The sequence below is a fragment of the Condylostylus longicornis genome, unplaced genomic scaffold, assembly GCF_029603195.1.
Source record: "Condylostylus longicornis isolate FDR11 unplaced genomic scaffold, ASM2960319v2 ptg000074l, whole genome shotgun sequence".
NCBI lineage: Eukaryota > Metazoa > Arthropoda > Insecta > Diptera > Dolichopodidae > Condylostylus > Condylostylus longicornis.
In genome coordinates, this window is record NW_026578042.1 from 266514 (window position 1) to 292365 (window position 25852).

Below are 25852 nucleotides of genomic sequence, written 5' to 3' on the forward strand. Positions count from 1 at the left end.
AGATTTTCATTATATAATTTGACATTGATTTATGCAGGTTTTCTTCTTCTTTTCTCTTCATATTTTATTTTTTTTTTTGGTTTTTAATTGCCTTCTTTTAAAAATTATTATTTTTGTTGTATCCAAGAAAATTCAAAAAGTTTTCCATAATTTTTTTCATAAAATTTTGCCTATATATCCATGTACATATATAGGAGAAGAAGAGTGTTGAATATTATCGAAAGTTTCTAAAAGTAATTGTCCTAATTATTAATATTTCTCTATATACAAAATGGAAGAGGTACAGTTAGTCTTATTAATGCAAAATATCTGTAAGTATCGGTTCAATTATCTATTAAAATTATTTTTCTGTTTAGTTTCATTAAAACAAAATTTGTGAAATTAAAAATAGGTCCTTATTTTCATAACACATACCCATAAAATAAATTGATTTTCATATAGAATGGTAATGTACTTTGAAGACAACAGTTTTATACTAAGAATAAGTTAGAAAAGAACAAAATGCTAAGGAACAGTTAAAATCTACCAATAAAATGATTATCGCTAAAAAAATCGGTAAATTTAAGATTAAAAATATGTAGATTGCCTTTCATATAAAACATCTGAAACTCTGAATTTCTTCTACTGTTCTCTGGATCATAAATTCGAATACTTCCGGTTCAAATTGAGATCCAGAAACAATTTATCTAAAACGTTCTGAAATTCCCACTTTCTCCCAACTTTTACATAGTGGTTCTGCACAAGTTTTGGTCGTATCAGTTGGTCGTATATTTTGGAAACTGTGGAAATTACAGGGTTGAAATTTTGCATAAACGAATATGATAGCATGGCTTTCATTTTCAATAATAATCTTTGAGATGGTAGAAGTTTATGTGACAATACGAGGTCATGTAAAACAGTGGGGCAATTATCATACAAAACAACTCTAAAAATCATTCCTTTCCACGGGTATCACAAAGCTGACACGGTCAACTCTATCTATTCTAGTTTTTTTTGTTTTGTTTTGTGATATAAGATGTTATTCCTCAGGAATTATAAAAGTGAGTTGTTCAAAACTAACAAAAGGAGTATTTTTCCTTACATAAAAGCCTACCTCATATCTTACTAAAGCAAACTTTATACATACTTCAAATAAATTTTCGTATGCGAGTGTGGGTTGTCTAAACTTTTATATGAAATATTTAAAATTTTCAAAATTAACGCAAAATTAAATTTCTTAGATCCTTAATTTCTTCGTTAAAAAACAAGTCCCTTTTTTAAATTATTTAAATTAAATATCTTTTTTATGTACTGGGAAATCAGGAGTATGGAATTTTTTCCATTATTTTAATCCCAACATAGTATCCACATATCATGATATATATATATCCCCTAAAAGTATGCAATTTTTTTAAATTTTTTTAATGTATTAAAAAATTAATTTTGCTTAAATTTAATCTGAAAATTTTCCCTACTTTTCATTTTAAAATTAAATTTTTAAAATATTTTCCTGAAAATTCTCATTTAAATTATACGTATACGTAACTTATTCGAATTGTACGTCAATCAAAAATTCTTAAAACTTATAGAGAGTAAAAAAAAATAAAAATTAAATTTAAATCAGTAATTGCTACTTCGATAAAAATAAATTTAATTTTCAAATAATCAAAAATATTTAAAAATAGAAAATGAAAAATGGAAAAAGATCTCTCGTACCATCGGACCCAAAATAAAATATTCTGAAATCCGTCTCATTAAACGGGAGATTTAATTTGAAAAAGTTGAAATGTATTTGTAGATTTTTTTTTTTTATTTTTGTTCTGCTCTTCTTTTTCGGTATTAAATTTTGTGTAAGCAGAAAAGAAGTTTCTGTATGTATATTTGCTTGTTTTTTGCTTTTTAAGGGACCTTGATTATATTCAAGTGATTTTTAGAATTTTTAAGATTGCGTAGCTTTTATTTTTTTAGGTTATCTTGCATAATATTTTGATACGAATAATGAAAAAGTACGAGATTCTTTGACAAAAAAAAAAAATTTAATCGAAAAAGAAAATTGTTCTGTGACTTTAATAAAAATAATTACACTTTGATCTATAGATGAAGAAAACCCAAAAATTTTGTAGATTTTTAAAAATATTTTTCAAAATTCCTGGAGGTACTTATATAAATTTTATTCATATTTCAAGAATTTCTGTTCCATTTGATGGTTACTTTCATTAGTAATTGTAGCACGCAATATTTGAAATCGTTACGTTACATATTTTACCAAATTAACGCTCTGGAACTCCTTCCTTCTAAGTGCTTTCAACAAAGAATTATAGTAATCCAAACAACGATATATTTTATTACAATTACAATTTCGATTAAAATCCTTATGAATCCCACAACAACAAAATTACATTGAAATTCTAGCAGAAAAACCAGTCTGTCAGCGATTATTTTGACCTTCATTTGACCATGAAAATAAATGTTGTTTGGTAGTTACAGATATATTAAGTAGAACAATACACAAATCCAACCTTAAAGAGAATTGCGTAAGGCCATGGTCCGGAATATTTTAAAAAATGACAGCATAAATATGTTCAGGTAAATTATACCATACAATAATTAGCAAAGAATAAAAGCAGTGCCATTCTTTAGGAAATAAACTCAGCAAATACTTTGACACTCACAGGCTTCTGTCAGTCAAAAAAACCTGACAAACATAAATTAAAATTTTTTTTTTGGCAGACACTTCGACCTAGAAAAAAAGCTATTCACTAATTAACTTGTCAGTCACTTGTGAAATATATTTTTATTATATTGAAAGACTGACAGTTATAATTTGGCGCTGCAATAGGAATGCAAATTTTGACGAAATTGTACTTGTAATTTTTTACATCGTACAATTTTTAGCAACTTCAAAAGACAATTGCGGTAACAGAACGCATTTTAATCATTTTCTTTGTGGCCACTGTTGACAGTAATGTGTCCGACAATTTTAACTGCCCCGGCAGTGAGAGTGTTAAATGAATATTAAATCATTTTAATAAAATAATTTCATTACTTAAAATTTAATTAAAAAAAAAAATTAAATACTTAATTATAGGCTGAAATTTTTCTTAACAAAATTATAATTTTAGCTGACGATGACAATGCATAACATTTTGACCCACTTAAATTCCAAAAACCTACTACATTTTCAATACAAACCTTCTGATTTAAAATTAAGAACAACTTTTGAAATTTCGTAAACCAATCCAGTGATCTATAGAGAAATCTACCACCAAATATGCCATGGCACACTTCTATGAATGCAAAACTAATTTCGTTTCTAAATTTGAATCCTTAAGGAAAATTCTTACTAAAAAGAAAATCAAATTAGGGAAAAAAAAAATATTTTTTCTTTTAAAATCAAAAATTTAAGAAAATTAAATCTCTTTTTAATTCGGACTCGTATGTTCTTATGATTTGTTAGTGAAATTTAAAAACAAATTTTTGCAATAAAATATAAACTTTCTCTTTTTGAATATTTTCTTCTTTCTCTTCTCTTTTTTTTTCTATTACATACACACTTTACATTCATACATACGTCCTTATAAAATAATATTAAATCATATTGAATTTTCATAATTTCTTCTTGTATTTTCTTTTCCATTTTCTTTTCAATTTTCTTATTTTTTTTTTTCGTTTTTGATGAAAAATTTTTGACTTTAAAAAGTTTCAATTGGACGGCGGTGGTGATGGTAGTGGTGGTAGTGGGGGTGGAGGAGGTGCTGCCGCTACTGTTAAAGATTATGTTTTCTGTTTATGTTAACATGTTTTCCTTTTTGTAACTTTTCACATTTTTCTCTATATTTTTTGATTCGAGGGATATTTTATATTTGAAGGATAATTTAATTTTTACGAGGATGAGTTTGTCGCCAAAAATATAAGAAAAAACAAATTGAAAAATATTTCAATTTATTTTTTTTTTTGCTTTTTGACTTGTTTTTTTTTTGGTTTCCAAATAATAAAGTAATGTGCAATGTTAAAAAAAGAAGAAAATCGAAACAGAAAAAATTTTGTGAAAAAAAAAAATTGAAGAATGACTAATCCTTAAAAGGATCTAAAATGTATACAAAATAGAAATGTAATAACCGTTGTTTACGTAATATTCCCGATTTGTTCTGCGAAAATGGAAGGTTTTAATGGGTTCAGAGTGAGGAATCGCAATAATTTTGTTGTTCTTTGGCTAGACGTGTAAAATACGTTCACAGCATTGTAAAGTATAACTTAAATTTCCTGGTTGAGAGACTCCGTCTTTGCAAATATTTTTAAGTAGATAGATATCAGCAGAAAAACAAATTTATGCAACGGAGAAATGTTGATAAAATTTTCAAAATCGCACTTTTTTTTAACCCTTAAAAACCGCAGACCTTTAATTCTTCTCATGCCAACCCGTAGGATCTATTGTGATTCCCATCACCACCTGCATTAGCACTATATCTAGTCATCTGACAATTTTCAGTACTATAATAACACCAAGTCGCTAAACTTCAAAGCAAAGAAGCCAGTGACCAATCTTCTTTAGGTAGAACATACAAATAGGATTGATTCGTTCAGCGTAGTCCTGCAATATTCCATTCACTTTTAAATATTGTGATAAGCATTCTGTCGAAAATCATGAAAAATAGACTCATACTTGATGACGCTAGTGAATTTTTCCACTTTACTTTGAAATCATCCATTGGTTAACACAGCATAGAGTTGTCAAAATTATGTTCGGCAGTGATCTTATTTCTTCATTACCGAGTTTATCATTACAAAAAAAAATGGTGAAATATAAAATTCATCTAGTTTATTCAAGGATTCTCCATATCTTCCATTCATTGCATCCTGAATAAAGCTACAATGAAATTCCTTTTAAAATTTGTAACATACAGAAATTCAATATCATACAGAAAATACATCTGCTTACATATGTGAAGATATGGTGTATGTGTTCATATGGTGTATGTGTTCAAGTCATTGACTTACGTGAAAGTTAACGACAGAAAATGTTAAAAACAAAAATCCTGTTTATTACGAACACGAATTCCTTCTTTTCCCAGATTAGTCGATGACAATAAAATTAATTATTTTGACTCTGATTTTTCGTCTATTGCGAATAACTCGGAAAATTTATAAACACAAAATTATCGTCGCATGATTGTAATCAAAAGAAAAAATACAAAATCTAACATTAAAAATTTATACATGACTTCTGTTTCGTATTCAACACACCTACACTCTTAAAATATATTTATTATTTAATTATGAGAAAAATTTCTTTAATAAAAGAAAAGCGTAAGGCGATAACATGTGAATCTTAAAATTGTGAAAGAAAAAAGTTTTTTTTTTTTTGATAACGACACAGCCTTGTTAACTTTTCATTTTTATTAAGATTTTATTTACTGTTCACATGCTTAATTAATGTTTAAATCAACAAGAATTTTGGGTTAAATTTGTTAATAAAATGAGGTTTCTCATATAGTGTTCATTAAAAGTTTTAAAGCTAAAAATTCCTGTCTCAGTTCGGTTCAAATCGATTCACTCTTTGTGGAATGATTAGGTGTCTTAACCCTTTGGGGTTATAATACATGCTTTCCTCGCATGCAACATATTTTCGAAATGCGCCATCCTGACGAATTCTACCAATCTGTAATCTTCGGTCTAATGGAAGCGGCGTGGCTATTGAACTTGCCGTTCATTAAGATTATCCTCCAGCGAGCTCAGGTGCCAACTGGACGGAAACACATATAGGTACGAGCCTGAATTGTTTCATACACATGCAATAGAGATATTCCTGAGAGGAACCTTAGAAAGGAAATATAAAAACTGCATCGTCTATGTGCTCATAGACAGCAGAATGGCGTTATTGATGATCCAATCGATTCAAGTTACGTCCACGCTGTTTTGGTGCTGTGCGCTTACACTGGTGGACTTGGAATCAACAAACAAAGTAACGTTAAATTGGGTGCCAGAGCGCAACGGCTACAAGAGCATCATGATTCCTGACAGGCTGGCGCGGAAGGGATTTATGGCCCTTTTCGTACCGCCCATTTAATTCTGTGGACGGTTAATATCTGCCATTAGGGATAGGGCTACAATAAACCATGGTTGGCTGCGGTGGTTGGAAGAAAGGAATTCCTCATATCCTCTTCCTTAGTTTACCTCGTTCGAAGTATTTGGTCTTCGTACGCAAATAAACACGTATCCACTCCTTCACTGACCTTTGAATCATGCACGAACCATGTGATGGTTTTTGATCCCGTTGAACGAATACGGCTTTTGCTCAATTTCTCCTGTTTGCCAAGCATTGAGGTGAATTTCTTTACCATTTTTAATTGAAATTTTTTCACTTAAATAACACTTTATAATTTAAATACACAATAAACTTTTCAAAAATTCAATAAAAACTTTAATCACCCAAAAGTAATCCGAATCTCATCACTATAAATTTATTAAAACATTACACACAGTTAAAATTAAATTCTAAAAATCGCACATAAATCATTGAGTTTCCTAAATTTTTGAATTTTTATACCATACACAAAATGTCACTGTCAATAAAAATTACTCGAAAATGAATAAAATATAATATTATTTAATAAAATACGTGCAACAGAATAAATAAAACGTATAATATTTTCATGTTCATTTCAATCCCCATTTTAAAAATTTATTCAATCATAAAAGTCATTGTTTTTCTGGGGTCTATCATTTTGAAATTTTGTGATTTAATAGGAAATAACAATGTAGATCAAAAGTTTTTGAATTTAATTCCGCTGTCATGAATCTATTAAATAGATATTTTAATTCTATATATATAATAAAAAATTTACACTTGAATCGCGAGCTCACATATGTAAATATGTAAATATTCTCAAATACGTAAACAAATCTCATAAATTCATTGTTGTAACCCACAAAAATGAATTGAACAAAATGGAATATTATTGAATGAAATTTAATTTCAATTAAAATTTTGTGTCACAAATGATTTTTAAGAAATATGAAGCTGCAATTAAAAGTGATTATAAATTTTAAATGTATGAAAATCTCAAGTCTGTTTAGTATACTTAGGTTTCAATTTAGATTTTATATGAAAGAGTCAGAATTGGTATCTGTAATAATATTGTCAATTTATAAGGTATACGAATTCAGAACAAGCGGCGCAAAGGATAAATATACTCTTCACAAACTAACTCCTAAAAAATTTTCGAAAAATTGTCATCAAATATTTATAAACTCAAAATATTTTGTATAATATTGAAGGTCTTGGAGCCATACATTTTCGATTTTTCTCCCATATTTGCGGGATGTGTCTGATGGCTCAAACAATTCAAACTATTTTTAACAACTAGTTTAACATCAAATTAATTTCAATTCATGCGTCAGCCAACTTCTTCCATTAATGAGCCCCAACTTTATTTATACTGCTATTAAATTTCTGAAATGTGCTTAAAAATACATCGATGGTGTTGACAATTTTTCCAAATTCGTATATTTGCTAATAAATGCCAATGCAAAAATTCCAAAACACGCAAAAACTACCCTTATTTTAATAATTTTTTTATAAATTTTCCGAATTTTCATCTACATGCACATACAACATCTTTTTTACTCCCCAAAAATTTCTAATAAGAATCGAAGACTATTGACCCCTAATTGTATGCAATTTATGTAGACGACATATTATTTTTTAATTCAATTTTATACAAATATTTTCTTTTAATTTTTTTTTATAGCTAGCAGACGAATTTTTGTGTTTTTTTGTAAACCAATTGAAAATGCTTGTTTTCAATGGGAAAGAATACAACCCTACTGAATACATAGCTAAAGAATGCCAAAATATAAGATAAAAAACTTGGGGATTATAAAATTCCACTATTAAACATGAATTAAATTCAATTCAATTGGAATTCAACTGGAAGGCATGTTTATGAAAAATGTTGAAGGATATTAATGTTTTATCGTAAAAAAAAAAATTAATTGAAAATAATTGATTTACATGATTTGTAAATGAAAAAAAAATTTGTGTACTATAAAAATTAAGTCAAACATGTCTGTGGGTTATCCTAGAACAGGAACACTTAAAGGAATTTCTGTTTTAAGTTTTGAAAAAGCACAATATCCTTTTGTTCTAGTTTTATGAACTTAGAATACATTCTGTGATATTATGAAAAGCAAATGGGGGAAACTCGTTTTTCATTCAAAATCATGTTAAAAAAGTTGTTTACGTAAAATTACTAAACTGTTTGGGGTGGCCAGAGCGTTGTGGAGTTATAGGAATACGAAGAATGCAAATGCGTTGTTGGGAGGACTAATCTCAGTATACTGTTGGAAGTTGCTGAAGAAAATAGTCAAGAGGTTTAGAGACAACACGACGGATATCTGCCGGGTATGTCAGAATATTGCGAAAGTGAAGGACGTGAAACTTGCTCTTTGTGCCTGTCTGCCTTTGGTGTGGAAGGTGAATCGCATTCTAGAGGCTTTCTTTTATGATTACCTTAGGGCCCTGTCGGGAGAATCTATGGCGCGGCTCTTCATATTCGCCAAGGAAGTTGATGAGTTCTGGTAGATGGTTTTTATTACATGTTGGTTTTTGAGTTTTAATTCAAGAGTACCCGATGGGTGTTGTGGTTTACCTAGTGTATGGCCTTCGAGTGGATTTCCAGGCGGGGTCCGCCTCGGTTACTTCTTCTACTACTACATCTAAACTGATGGTGTTGGCTAAGGAATATTCTCATTTTGATCATTTTCACCCAAACCAGTGTTAGACTGAAATTGATTTAAATTGTTCTCGACATTTATTGCTTTTGTGTCTTTGAAATTTTCTTCTGAAAACCTTAATTTGAACCAAAGCCATGTTAAATTCAGAATGCACTCTTATATGCTAAATTTTGAATTTTTTTTTCATAAATTACTTTGCCATACTACAAATTTAATTCGTGATTCTTAAAAATCTCAGAAAATACTGAAATTAAATAAATTTAAATATTAATAACCACAATAACATTGAACAGAGTTGGAGAAGAATAGAAATTTTTTTAACAAAAAAAGAAATTCGCAGAAAAAAGGACTTATAAATTTGAATTTTTCAATGAAAAGTTGAAGAAATAAAAGAAAATTTTTTTCCAAATTTCTCAAATAAACACCAAATTTATTTTATAAACTTTTTTTTTCTTCGCTTATACCTAAATGATAGGTAGGTCGTTTTTACATATACAAATTCTCTTCTTTAGAACTGGTACTATGCCATTAAAATTTTCTTTTTAAAGTAAGAATAAAAAAAAAACATAAAACATAAGTTGATAATAAAGCTATAAGAATCATTACTTTTTTTGTTTTGTTCTTTTCTTTATAATAGGCACTGAATTCGCGGTAAACGCTATAATAAGGAAACATTAGAGAAAACGTTAAATTTTCCAAACGTATAATAACAAAATTATATTGTAGATGCGCGTAATGTGTGAAGATAAAAGATTCAAAAGTGTGAGATGTTTTGTATACAAATTTATATATATATATGTATAGGTATATGCTATTGTTCTAAAGGTAAAATATATTCCTTATAAATAATATATAAAAGTCAAATTTATCTGCCGGGATGACTTAAAAATTTCTCCATGGTTCTCGTAGTATACAAAATTAAAGGAAAATATTTTTATATATATAGAAAGTAATAAAGTAATAAATCTCTTGCTACTCAACGATATACAAAAAATATTTTTACATGCCAACAACTTAGAAGCTACTTGGTGTGGTGTTATTCTTTTGTTGTTGAGTTTATAGTGTTATTGATTTTAACACCAACTTCAAAAATTTTAGAAATAAAAAATTATGAATGAAATGTAAAGTTTTCTAGTGACTTTAAATATTCATAATGCATAAGTTGTAGCCATACACAGTTCGGCAAGGGAAAACAAGTTATAGATATAACAATCATATACGGAAAGAACGACGATATAGTAGTATACGTGCCGCAGGAGAAATCCGGTAAGTCTCCGTGAGTAATATGCTGAAATAAAAGTTAGAATGGAGCGGCGTTTTATTGGCAAATTATGCGGAGAGATTAAAGGAGAGAGCAATCTGTTCCGGCATTATTGCAGTGTTGAAAGAACTTGATAGTGAACGCTTTATTTAATTTTTGTGTTAAATTTGGTAAATCAGGGAGCATGTATTCCTTGATAGTGCAAAATTCCTAGTGCAAATTTTAGAGATTTGAAGATCAATTTGGATATTGTGGATTTTTATGATATCAATATAATTTAAACTAACATCATGTGATCCTCGAATATATAATCAATTATTTCATATTGGGTGTAATATTAGAATTTTTATTTTATTAATTTTTGAATTCGATTTTATTCCAACACTATAATTATATATGAAACCTTATGAATTTACCACCGAAGTCAGGCTACATTAACTTAATACCAGTAAATAAATTTTCTTTTCCAGGTTTATAGGCACTATTTGTTGCTTTTTCTCCAATTTTTTAATGATGGTGTATAAATAGATACCTTGAAACTTATTACTTCCTCAAATATACCTATTTATTTTATACAATAGGTGTGTGTAATATATGTACAGACGTATGTATGTTGGAGTACAAAATAAATAATACCAATATGTATAGTTGTGCTGCTGTACCATGCTAGTAGATATATTAAAAGGAAAAACATGTTCTTTCTTTTTTGAATTATCCTTAATAATATGAACTTTAAATATACTTTATTACATACATACGTTATTTCTCACATATAAATTTACATATACATAGATATGGTAGGCATGTGCGTATTAATGCCATAGCTATACAAACTTTTCAAAAAAATTTTCAACATTTGAAAATGAAATAAATTCCTATTCCGCAATTTTTTCATACTTAAGAGATTAAAATATTTGGTATATGGAGGAGGGTTTTAAAGGAATTTCATTTCCGTTTCTTTTCTTTTTTTTTAACTCCCGACTTTAAAATAACTTTATTACATCATATAAATTTATAAATAAATTTTATTTTTAGGCATTTTATCTTCCTTTCAACTTTAAATTTAATTTTTGACTATTTTTCTTGAAATTTTTCAAATATTTTTTAAAACAAATCTTTAATGTATTTCTAGTCAGAGAAATCATCATATTTCGAATTCCTACCCTTCTCTAATTATGAGGAAAATGTAATAATTTCGACATGTGAAATAATTTACAGTTTTCGTACTGGTCATAAGTAAGTCTCACGAAACCTACTAGTTTCAAAAATTTACAAAATGTGAATTATTTACTTGCCAAGAATGCTAAAAACTGTAATTTCAATGGAGTTTTCGAAAATTCTAAACATTCTTTTAAACATTTATACGAGTTGATAATGAATTTGTTTTTTTATTGTACACCATACCAATTAAATTATTACTGACCGTATTTGCATGTTATGGCACCAGATTTCGTAGATCGAGCTTTCGGTGAAAACGCATTTCTCCATTGTAGGAAAATGTTAATATACTATACTTAGAGAGATGTCGATCTGTCTGCAAATGTCTTGATAGTAAACGCCTCGACAGTCAATACCTTTACAGAAAATGCCTTAACAGTAAATGTCGAAACAGTAAATGTTGTGACAGTAAATACCGTAATAGTAAATGTCATGACAGTAAGTGTCGTGACAGTAACTGTCGTGACAGTAAATTTCTTAATAGTAAATGTTCAATATTATATGGCATCCAATAATCAATTTCGAGGATGAGGTTTCAGAATCAAGCTAACAAATATCAAAACTGTTTTACAATTTCTTTTTCATAATATTGTAGCATTATTAACACGGTAATAATTTACATGCAATTACTTAAATGATATTATCGGTTCGTAGTTTAAATTCTTGTTAAGCATTCATCATAAAATTCTGAATGTCCTTGATCATAATTTACAGAATAAATTAAAATATGTATATAATTATTACATTATGTCATATACATTGTGAGATCATAAGTACATTATGAAATAAAATATTTACATACTTAATTAATTTTTTTTTAACTTTAAATTTTCATCTTACATAATAATATGTGTGTGTTTATTATTGCAAGAGCAACAAATGTCTATATCTGCATATACATTAAAAATTCTCAGAATTCTGGGCATGTAATAAATTAAATAATATAAAACACTTATTATATACATTAATATTTAAATGATATTTTTTGGTATTTTGGGTAACAAGTTAATTTATTCTTAAATTATTTTATTATTAATAATATTGTAATAATAACGAGATGATGAATTATTCTATCAACAATAATAAGTAATAATAATATTTATTATATACAAATATATTCGTATGTATGTATATTTATAATAATAATAGCATAATTATTATGAACATTAATTCTTTTATTTCAACAATTTTGTGCATTTAATGTTACCCTTGAGCATTTTACAATGTACATACATAATACATATACATTTCATAATATTTGAAGAAGGAAAATTTCAAAATTATTAACTTTTATTGTAGTGTGTTATACAAACACACTTATGTTTGTATGTATATAATGTCTATAAATTACATAATATACGTTTATAATTCCATATTTATACTTAAATCATATTTAATAGCTTCTATACTCCTTGCCTTGTATATGCACGAGTATTCTATTCTCATCACAATTTCCTTTTCAAGAGCTTATGACATTTTATATGTACATTATTATGCGTGTGTATAAGAATGTGTATATACTAATGTATATTATTGTTGCTGTCTGTAAAATCTTTCATCTGAAAATTAAATGACATTTTATATTACAAATCTCAAATATAACATTCGTTAATATTAAAAATGTATAACAGTTATTATAAATAAATATATTATATAATATACCTACATATTATTTTGTATTATAGAACTTGTATAATGTGATTATAATACAAAGAGAAAACAACAACAATAAGAAGAAAGTATAGAAAATAAACAAAATATCGTAAAATATTTTTGTCTATCTGTCACACATATTTCAACAGAAAAAAGTGTAAATTTAACGTGTATAATCTCTTCTCTTCCTTATACATACATACATATATTTTATTCATTGTTCTTACATGAAAATGTTAAAAAATAGCACAATATATTTACACTCAAACATGTTAGCGAACACTGTGTTATAGAATATAGACTTTAAGACTGTTGCTATAAGCTATAAAATTATTTTATTATTTAAGATTATAATAATAATAATGGTATAAAATGCAGATTTTCTATATACTACATTGGTTTTTATATAAATATACATATAAATTTTATACTTTGATCTTAAATTTACACCTGTTGCTATATTATATTGTTTAAGTATTAAAGTAAGATGACATAATATAGTTAAAGAAACTGATTGTTCTTATATTAATCTCACTTTAAAACAATACTTTCATGTTTCTTCCTACATTCAAGCCAATAGATGCAATATTAACATTTTAAATGTTATCTATAAAGTTTCGCCATGCATATGAATGTTTTCGACAACGAAGAAGATTATATTCGCGCAATTAGAATGGGGCACGTAGTTTATTGGGTCTAAGCTTTTACGTGAACTAGCAAAACGCTAAATAAAAGCTCTTTTGAGCTACTGTAAAGTTGGAGTTTTTTGAGGAAAATGGCTGAGCATCTTCTGTTGAGGATTTATACGGGTTCCTGCGGCATTCATACACATTTGGGTGAAAGTGTTCCCATCACTAGATTGTAGGGTATGCTCGTAGATAATTTGCACGGGTCACTACTCTGACCGGGATGAAAGCACTTTAATTTGACGGGAAATCACAATAAATCTGGATGAATGTAGTGATCCGGTCAGCTGGATGACCCGCTACATCTATCAATTCATCGATTTGTGGAATTCCCGTCCTTTAAACGAAGAAAACTGTCTTATTTGATAGGAATGAAAAACATACCGAAAATTAATATCAGCGGTTTAAACTGATTTCTCAATGAGGTGCCGTGTCTTAAAGAAAGGCAATCGGTAAAGGAAGAAATTCATTTATCAATTCAACAAACTTGTCCTAAATCGATTCCCGAAAAATGCCTAAAATTTCCGAGTAAACTATACTGTTTGAATTAATGAAATTTTTAAAGCAATACATACATATACTCTGAAATCTTTAAGGGTTTATATTGGTGTTCTCTGACTGCATCGTTTCAGATCGGTTCATCTACTATTCTGTCAATCATATTCAAGTTGAAAACTGAATCTTTATGTTAATTATTACACTTGCTTTCGAGCATCACATCACGTCATTCTCTTCCTTTTCCTATTTTTTTTTTTTTTTCAAATATTCACAAATTTTTTTTTTACTCTTACCATTCCTAATGGCAAGTAAAGTATTTTATGTATAATAATTTGTTCAGTTCCTTTTTTAAATATTCTATTTTTTTTAAGTGTTTGTAATTTTTGCGTATGTTTCTATTATAGACTCGTTTTTTTTTTATTACAAAAGGACTTCCATATGGCATGACAACAAAATAAAATTAAGCAATGTTTTCTGTTTTTTTTTTAAACTAAATTGAATTTTGTTTTTATTTTTTTATTTCTTTTCTTTTGATTTTATTATTTAAGGAAATTATTTTCACTTTTTTTTATATATTATTTATTTATTTTGTATCTAAATTTAATTTAATTCTGTTATCGTATGTGTGTGTTTTTTTTTATATTTTTGTCTTTTTTTTAATAAAAAAAAATTTTTTTTTTTTAAATTTCACTTGTATAATATTATGATTTCCTTAAATTTTCTTTTCTTATATTTAAATAAAAAAAAGCAAGGAACCAAAAATATGACAACTAGAAACAAAAATCTAACAATCGAAGTTGTCTTGTCAAACCAACCATATTAATATATGAACTTGCCATTTTGTGTACTTTTCTGACTAAATGTTTATTTTCTTGTGCATATATCTATGTGTAAGTAAATATTTGTATGTCATATTAATATTCATGTTATTTTCCTTCATTTACATATTATACTTTAAATACAAGTAGGTATATATATAAGACTAAACATTATATACATAATTTATTTTACATACATATGTAAAATTAAAAGAAATATAGAGGCATGAAACAGGGATGAAACTTAATATTTCATGTAATTATACATGGTACATGAACTGTTCCACATGGCAATCTATTTGTGTGTCTGTGTTCTACATAGATGATAAGTTTTCTAAAACAATGGTCGTGGGATTATGGAAATATGTTAAGTTTATTACAGAGATGGAAAACAGGATAGCCCGAAAATTAGCCCGAAATAACAGAAAATTAGCCCGAAAATAGGCTGAAAAAGCTTTGCTATGTTAAAAATTTCACTAAATATTGTCAAATCAAATATTATTAAAAAAATTTTGTTTTCCTTTTATATTTGCGGCTCAAATACTTTTCCGGGATATAGAAATTTTCGGCTCTAAATTCGGATATAACCACATGGAATACCAAAGAAAAAAAATTTTGGTGAGCTTTATAACTTTTATACTATCACATTTTGGAAAGTAGGCATTGCGAAGTTCTAATTTTAAGTTCTAAACATTACGTACTTAGAAAGCAACTAAATTTTATGGTTCCGCCAGAAGTTCTTCAATTCTTTTTACAGATTTTAGCTCACCGAAATATAGTTGCCAGCTATCATATTTATTATTATTATCAATTTGATTTTTCAACTTATAATTTTTAAGTCACATCCCTTACCTACATATACTTGTGTAGGTATATATAAAAAAAATATTCTAGAGCGGATATGACAATAAACAATTCAATAGGAAATTTGATACTTTCTATAACATTATATTATTATTACTACATATAACTGTAAATAACTGTTTAAAATAAGAGATAGAGGAAAATGAAAGATTTATCTATAAACACATATGTACATACCCACACACCAGCGTATATTTATTTATGCATACGTCAATCTAAGTGTACTGTAAAATGACATAAGAACATTGCCTTTTTTTTCTGTTAAATGTGAGGAAATTTAAAAAGATGGTACAAGGATTTTTACATTAAAAAAAAATAATTTTCGTTTTTTTTTGTTTTGATATTTATTTGACATAGCGTATTATATACTCGTGTGTCAACTTGCCCCGAAAGGTTAAAATTTGTAAGAGCGGGAGTTTTATTAGATTTAAAAAATCTGTAAGAAAAAAAATATTGCATAATATTTAAATTTGCGAACGAGATTTAAAATGAAGCGTTGCATAACAATTAACAAATAATAATTTTAACTTCAGTGAGTAAAATGACTATGTATGTGTAAATCTAAAACAAATAATAAAGATAATTGCTAAATTTCTCCCAAAAATCTAAAGTAATAGGTAATTGTAATTAAGACATTAAAACAATAGTGGGTCTGCTTTGAGTATGAATTCAATAACATATTCCGAGCGAATATGAACGAATCTGGATAACGTATTTCCCACAAAACGGTTTGGGAGAGCATAAGAGGAGGATCAAGGTACAGTGGAGTTCTATTTCATACCGATCTGAAGTAAGGAGGTTTTCGGCGGTTTTCAAAATAAGATAGGAAAATACTCTCCACTAAGAAAAGCGATTCATTTGATAAGTTGAAATGGTTTTGTTAATAAAACCGTTATGAAGTGCTTTTATTTATAGTATGTTGTTGGAATAGATGTCTTCCTCCACTTTAGATTTGGTAAAAAGCTGATCACTTTGTTTTAATTGCACCCTAAATTATTTTTGCCAGCAGGGAGAAAATCTAACTCAAACCTCCAAATTCCTTCACTATCTGTACCCGCCTAGATGTGATATAAACAGACCATATACAATTTGTCACGAAGTTAAGTACATCAGCAAGAAAAAAATTTCGACTCCAATATTATCCATGTTCTTGCCGAGAATCGAATTCAGGTATGCTCCAGCTATGACCGTGTCTAGGAACTGAATGTAAAAACCTAGAGATTTGAAACATAGCGAACACATTACACAAATTAGTTTTTACAGACAGGGTAGCAGTTCGGAGCGACCGTGTATAAGGTTCTATTTTGGCCACTTCTGATTACAGGGTGTTCCCTGCAGCATTTGCTCCCCTTTTGACGAATCCGAGCAACATGTGGCGCGCTATAGATACGAGTGCATTACACTTCATCACTCTTCCATAAGGTTTGGTCTTCCTCTTCACAGAATCTGTAAATGTCCTCACTTGCCCGACCCAACTTGCTGAGGTGCCCCATAAATCTTGATTTCGATTGTAAAAACACATATTATTTTCTTAAAAAGGTCTTCTCCAGTTTTTATTCAGAAACATATTTTAACATCGGTTACTGAATACCTGAGGTTCCCTTTTTATTTAAATTAAAAGAACTTTATACAAAATTTAAAATTTCAATCAGAACAACCCATAATAAGTATAAAAGAATTATTAATAATAATTGACATCCGATATTTCAAGTAATTGTTTTCTTCATATACAAATTCCTTTTCAGTTTTAAAACTCAGGTACAAATCTCATATACAAAAGACCTTTCAATAGAATCAATAGAATCTTTACCATATTGTATATGAATTGGTACAATTTGTTAAAATTATATGAAAAAGATTTATGCAACAATAAAAGTACTATACAATGCAAAAAAAAGCCTGGATTCTACTCTGATTATGACAGAGACAGCACAAAAAAAACACAAAAGAACCAAGAGTACAACAGTATTTTGTAAGTTAAAAAGTTAGTGTAAATAGACATAGAATAAAAGTAGTAGATGAGTGGGAAAAAAACAAAAAGTTAAAACAAAAGAACTTTTTTTTCTGTGTTTTTAAGAATAGAATGAAACTCGGTGTAAGAGTAATGCTAAAAGATATATGGAAGTAGAATACACGTTAAAAAAAATTCATTATTACAACAACAACAACAACAACAAGAACAAAAAATAATGAAGGGAAAACAATAGGTTGGGGATGGTTATATTTAGGTCTTCGTCTCTTTTGTTTTTCAGGTCTTTCTGAACAAAGTACACAACAAATAACTAGAAAGTGAAAAAAAATAATGGGAAAAAATCGTTATTGATTTAAGATTAAAGGGGAAGTGCAAAGCATATTGGGAAGAATTAAAAAAAATGAGAGCTATGTATGACAAAAATAGAAAATGGTGTTTCTTTTTTTCTTCTTCTTCTTCCTTTTTATTTCACTTTCTGAATTTTCAAATTCATTTAATATGTACGTTGCTAACAACATGTTCGCCTATATGTATATCTACATTGTATGCATATGAAGACAAAGTTCATTAATGTGTGTGTGTGTGTGTACGTATAGAGTTTTTAATAAAATGTGTGCATAATATGGCATACAAATGAAAAGTATTACAGTTTAGGAACTTATGTGTTTGATTCATTGTAAACGGGAATTGTATTGAAAAATTTTCTCACTCTTTTTAATGTATGTAGATAAAGTTCTGAAACTTTTGTCATTTCAAATAAAACTTTGTTTAAAAACAAAAATGAAAGTATAAATAATAGATGGAGAAAATAATCGGGTCCAACTTTAGGAATATTATCGTAGGAATATTTGCGAAAATGAAGAAAATTTAAAAAAAATTTTCTAGATATTAAAAATTTTAAGCCTTTTAAGAAAGTATTAATATCCCTATTGTTAGTACCGGTCATATCGGCCTTTTAACTGGGCAAAGGTATCATTGCATAAACTTGTTAAATGTACCTACATAAACCTTGGCATAATAGACTATTCTTTGGGTATTTTAAAATTGAACCATGTATTAAAAAGTTTGGGCAGTCATCGAACAAAATGTAAAACATGTTGGGTTAAAAAAATAGTTGACTCTCATTCATATTGTAAGATTCATAAAAAATGCCAATAATAGAACGAACCGAATAACAGAACGAACTTCTTCCAATAATAGAACGAACTCGATTTTGACCCATCACCGGCAATTCTGAAGAGAATTTCCTTAAAGAAAGTGGAAATTTTAAAATATCGTACGAACATTTAAAATTCTTTGAGATCAAACAAAATGTATGATCAGTTTGTATGACTCGCATGATAAGTGTTAAGTTACAGCATCACATTTTTCCATACGGAAGTTATTTGCCTTCCATTCACTCGGCTTTAAACGATTATACTAAAATTTTCTTTTAGACGCAATTTTCTCTTATACAAATACATAAATTAATTGAAATTCTTTTCCATTCCTATCAGTGCATTTGCATATTTAATTACATAAATAAATCAAATAACTTCAATTCAACTTAACATTTACAATTTAAGTACTGCAATAATGCAAATTTTTGCATTATCACAATATTTTTTTATCTATATGCACAATCTCAAAAAATATAACAAAAACTTAAAATATTACAAATGGTATTTAAAACTTTTTATTCCTTTCCTAAAACAACAAAAAAAATTTAAAAAAAAAAAAAGTTGAAAAAATATTCATTTGACTTTTTGTTTAGCTTAAAGCAGTAGATAAAATAGTTTATACTAAAATTTTAAGCTACACACCCTTATACATACAAATTACTGTGTACATAGGATCTACTCTGTTATATCGTAATCTTTATTAAAAATTTAAAGTTACAGAAAAACTTTATTACAATTAATTATTTAAATAAACTCTTTTGCAAAAAAAAGAGAGAAAAAATAGTAAAAAAAAAAATAAACGCAACTTTTACTAAAAATTTTTACTCTCAATTTTCTCCCCTCCCTTTTTTCTCTTTACTCCCTTTACCCTTCTTCCTCATTGCTTTTTTCTCATTACAAAACTGTTCTTTGCAAAAAATCAAACTTTCTTCGAGTATTTTAAAATAGGAAAATTTTCGTTTTCCATAGAACAACAGAGGAAGAAGCTGCTGAAACTATTTTCAAAAAGTAATTATTTTGTAAAAAAAAGAGAGAGAAAATATTATTTCATTTAATATTATTATTCCAATTATATTTTAATAATATTTTCGTACAGGAAAACTATAATGATTATTAAAATTTATAAAGAGTGTTATAATATAAATTTATAAATTAATAATTTTATTATACATATATAAACTATTCTTAACACAGAAACTCACGGATACAGAATCAAAGGGAGTGTCTTTAAAAAACTTTTAACTTTATGAATAATACGAAATAAACTTTGCTCTACTTTATTCTACCAAATATTTTGTAAGTAAATTATATAAAAATAATTGTATAAATTTAGTATAGTTTAAAATTTTTGGAATTTTTAGTGTATTAAAAAGAATTTAATATGAAAATTATGAAAGGTTATAATTTTTAAATTAAATTTTTATATCAGCATTAAGATTCCTGTGTATTCAAAACAGTTTTTAAACAATAAGGAGGGCGATACCTTGCCTTATTTAATCTAGTTCTTTCAATATGGAAGTCACTAAAACAACTAAATTTGTATATTTGTAGGTTGTAGATTGGTGAAGAGAGACATAGACATAATAAATCCTCCATTCCAACCATCAAAACTAACCATGGTTTATTTTAGTAATGCCATATCCTTATACTATTCCGGTCACAAGTAAATACTCTGAGATATCTCTCAGGTATTTGAAATTAAACTGCCCACCCTTTTAGAAAGCCCAAACTATTTGTATTTATGACGAACAGAGCAAAACAGTTACACAGAATATGTACGTCCTCATCGTACTGGCAGAAAAAGGGTTTGTGCAAATGATATTTCATTGAACATTGCCCAATGAAAAATCCATGAATAAAATGAACCCGATTTCGATACATCACTAGCACATAGGAGATCCTATTTCACATAGGAGCTCGTAAGAGAACTTTCTTGAGCAAAAAGGAAAAAAAACAGTTTCATATAACGACGCTGTTCAATAACCTCCCACCGAAATTCTCGATTATCCCTAAAGCAAACTGCCAAGTCTACTTTACTGGCAGACATTTTTAGCTCTCAAAAGGACAAAGCAATAGAAATTATTTAAATTTTAACTTATAATTTTAAAATTGCTCATTTAAATCTTTCAAATTAATATTTAATCCCGATACACAAACCATTTTTACGATATTAAACCAAAATATTTCAGTTATAGTTTCGTTAGCTGATTACCCTATTTCACATACAGGAATTAAGACATTAAATTGATTTTATTACAAAATAATTCATACTTCTTATATTTTCCGCATGATATGAAAAATTGTACAATGAGCAAAAATAAAATTTCAAGTGCTGCATTTTATAAGCAATAAATTTATATAATTCCTTCTATTTGTACATAGTGGCAACTATACAATTCAAAATAATTTTTATTGCCTCACTATATATGTATGTATGCGCATATATCAACATAGTTGTCCTTTTGCAAACATTTAAGAATTATATCTCCAGTTTTGTTTCTTTTCCTCTAAACATTTTCATTTTATTTATATAAAATATTTATTTTTATAAATCAACCAGTTATTTTGCAACCCAAATCATTCAAAAAATATTTTCATTTTTACTTTATAGTTAAAAATTTATGTATACACTCCACATACACTACACATATACACACAATTTTTTATTTTTATGATCCTTAAAATTTTATTATTTACCCATAACTTTATTATATTTGATATTTTTTCGTATATATACATATGTCATTCATATATATCAAAAATATGTAATTTTCTATATAGTCCGAAAATTTACTGAACCATGTCTAATACAAAAATTATTGGGTAGTAAAAAAATTTACTACCCAATTTCTTTTCAACTTAACATATAAGGGTTAAAAAAAAAATTAAATAAAAGGGCAAAAACAAAAATGACAAAAAATTAAAATTTAAAATTTTATTTTTCTCTTCATTTCATTGAATATCAAGTAAAAATAAAAAAAAAAAAACATTGTTAAAATAACTATTTTTTTTTTTTTTTAAAAAAAAAAAGGATATTAAATTTAGAATTGAAACAGTTTTTAAGAAAAAAAGGTTTGACATTAAAGAATGGCCTCATTTAATTTTTAAAATTATTACAAAAAAAAAGCCTAATTCTATGTGTCAAAAATTCGAAATTTCAAATCTGTCTATGTCGAAAATTTATTGAATTAAATGTCATTTCTAAAATACATTTTTTTTTTCTTTTTTCTCTAGCCTTGCACGTGAATACATTTTTGAACTTCTTTTAGCCTTGCCTTACCTTGAAGAATTTTTTTTAAAGAAGCAATTGAATAATATGTGATTATAGGCTTTTGTGTATGATGAAGTTTAATGGGCCTAAATTCAATTCTTGTTTTTTTTTTTGATTTAATAGAGCACAATGAGTGAAGTAGTTCTTAAACTGAAGTGGCTCCATTATGTTTAATGGCTGTAAAGTGTAGTGATTGATGCATAAAATTAATTGAATATTTGAAACTTATTGAAAACTTATTTAAATCAAATAGAATCTAAGAATTGGTACAGTAATAACCGAAATTCGTATATAAGTATATAAATTGAGTTTTTGACTATATATGACTGAAGAGATGAGAAACATAAACCTTTAAATGTTATGTTATGAATAATGTTATTATTGAAGATCGTTTTTCTGCTCATTATATACCAATGATGCTTAGCTTAGGAGGATTGGCTTAGGACTGACGGGGCTGCCGTCTACCGAGTTTTTCAAGTTACTCGATTTCATAAGGGAAATGGGCCTCGAGTGAATGTTTTAGAGACGTGTTCTACACCAAGTGGGCCACAATAGATTATTTACGTTGGCTGCGGTGCACTCTTAGCCCATCTATGCAATTTAAAATCTATACCGATGATGATTTGTATGTATCTTGTGTGCCATCATAAACATTTAATTCATATTAAGTGTAAATCAATTCGCACGGGAAAGTTTTATGTATACTGCAATGTAAGAACTTTCTTCTTAATTATGTGGCTTTCATTTAATTTAATCTGAATTGTAAATAATAAATTGACGATATTAAAAAATATTTCAAATGATTTATTTAACAATTCAATTAAATACACTTTTGTTCAATATATATGTGTCGTTTAACCTATAAAATTCACATCCTTGCATTCTCAGAAAAATCTAATAATATTTTTGGAATGAAATTAATAATATTTTGTTGAAATATACTAAACCTACTTTATACATGAACAAATATTTCATGTATACATTTGTAAAGTCAGTGCCGGATCTACAATATATGCGAAGTAAGAATTTTTAATGGGCGCCGAAAAACCGAGGCGTTATTGAAAATTTAATTTCTTTCAATTTTTTTCATTACGTGATTTAAAAAAATTTTTGTTTTCTTTTTACAGTAAAATTAACTTGATACCGTGTATCTATATACATATATAAACATTGCAAAACAAAAAGCTAAAGATCAATTTCCAGGCTTTAATTCCATTACTAAACTTGTATTCAACATGACAAAGTTACAAGAAAGTGATTAAAATATGCAATGTACGATGTTTATTGTACACTGCCTTGAAAGGAAGCCAGAGACGCATTTCTTGAAAACTCATAGAACGCTCAACAAGTGAGAACTGGAAATGTATAGAGCGTAGCCCCAATTCATTTAAAAGTATAAAATTTTTTAAAATCAAAAATTTTATATTACTTTATAATAACATATTATTACGTACTATACTTACTAAATTTTAATTTTAAAACATTTTAATATTATGATACAATAGCAACATACAATAGCAACATTTTCCACTATACAAGAGAAATTCTTTATATGCTTACACATAACACAAAACATATATTTTCCCGTATAATTAATTTTTTACCACCATATACGTATATGAATAATATAATGAAATAAAGTTAGTTACCTATGTCAACAGTAAAAATTTTTCTAATAAAAATATAAAATATAATATTGCTGTAGGAAAATCTTTATAATAATATAGAAAATTCGGTAAAATTTTCTATTAAAATAATTTTCAAAAGGGTCCAAAGTTTTTCGTTAACAATACACACAAATTGTATGTATTTAAATATATGTATTACAATAAATGTAAACTATTATATGTATAAAAAATAATAAAATTTTAATTAAATGTTAAATATTGAGTGACTAATTTTAGATCTAAAATTGTATTTTCTGTATATTATATAATATAAAGTTTTAATAAAATTTCAACAAGTTTATTAATTAAATCTTAAAATAATTGAACAATACATGTATATGTTTATATAAATTGTTAGAAATTTTGTTAATATACAAGTAAAAATACGAATACGTTAGGAAAATTCAAAGGGATCAAATAGTTGCTTTTAAATTTCGTTAAGGCAATATTAGATTTAAAGAAATTTTAATAACGAAGCGATTGTATGCGGTTGTTTCGTATTTTCAGATGGAGAACACATAATCGCCTCTTTATGTATTAAATTAAACGTCACGTTAATATTTCTAATTTTTATTTACAACAGAACAGTGAAGAGTAGGCAATAATTTCATCCAAACAGAATGTTTTGTTAAAGTTTTAATTACAGATTTAAATAATTGTAGTCCGTTATGTGCTTCATTATTTTTATACTAGCTTACCCATATACGAGTATTTGGTATTAATCGAAATCAAATACGTATATAACAGTTTTTCATTAATTTTTAGTTCTTACTCGTACTAACCTTTCTTTTCTTCTTCAATTCATTTCCATATATTTCTATAAAATTTTATTGTAAAAATCAAAAGAAAAATATCATACCAAATCATATTTCAAAATCAAAAGATTCCATTTTTCAATTCACAATATAAAATTTCAATTCACAATAAATTGAGTATGAGTTATTTGATAAATTTTCTATATAATATTTAAACAAACATTTGGAATTTCTTAATATCTTTCACGCATAAGATACTGACAGGTCCTTAGAGAATAACATGTTGTCTAAGTTGTTTGGTGAAAGTGTCACAATGAAAACAAATAGATCGCACAATATAGACTAAATGTGTCATGAAACAACACAAGATTGTCTAGAGACAAAAATGTGTCAACAATATACACGATTATTATACCATAATCTCTGGATATGGTAATTTCTCTCCTTGTTGCTTTCATTATTCTCTACAGAAAATTCTCTATAGATTCATTTTTATTCTCTTTGTATAATACAATAAAAAAAAAATTTATGCACGCAATTTACAAATTTCTACCCAAAAAAAAAAAAAAAATTGCTTAATCATTCAACATAATTTTAAAGTTGAAAACGAAAACAAATAAAAAACAAAAATTCGCCTAATTTTATGCAATCATTTTTTATTTATAATAATTTTTTTTTCTGTTTTTAATTATTTTTTTTTTTCTCTCTTGGAGATTTTAATATATACATACATACAACAATAAACAGAATAGTAATTAATTTTTAATTTATTTTGTGTTTTCAGGTCACCGTTCTCAAATGATTGGATGACATTTTGAAGAGAAAAAAAAACAACAACAACAACAACAAAAAACATAAACAGAATAAAAAAATTAATTTTTTATTTTGTCTCTCTTAATTATAATTTTTTTTTTCTCTAAAAAATAAAATGTCATCTCCATTTTAACTGAGATCAGCAATAATAACAAAAAAAAAAAATTGTCTTATAAAAAAAAAATAAAAAAAATAACCTCATCGTCCTAGTAAAGGAAATGAAAATATTAAAATAAACAAGGATATTTTTTTTTTTCATTAAAATTTTATAATTTTCTACGTATTTGTGTGAAAAATTGTTATTTTTTGTTCTATTTTTATTTTTTATTTTTGTTTATATATTTTTAACCAACAAAAAAAGAAGAAAATGTGAAATTATGAATTAAAAGTTTAAATAGAAAAAAATTCTAATTTAGAAATTTAGAAGGCAGAAAAAAAACAGTGAAATTTTTTAAAAATACAAGCAAAAAATTAAAAAATTGCAAAGGTTTTATCTTAAAA

The 25852-nt window shown here is 26.9% G+C and overlaps 1 long non-coding RNA gene across 1 annotated transcript in view; it reads left to right on the forward strand.

The window, feature by feature from the left end:
- Window positions 1–25710, forward strand: part of LOC129612534 (uncharacterized) — a 102570-nt gene extending 76860 nt beyond the window's left edge. Inside the window, exon 3 of the long non-coding RNA XR_008697242.1 lies at window positions 25323–25710. This is a non-coding gene — a long non-coding RNA (uncharacterized LOC129612534). The remainder of the gene's footprint in view (window positions 1–25322) is intronic.
- Window positions 25711–25852: the final 142 nt, after the last annotated feature.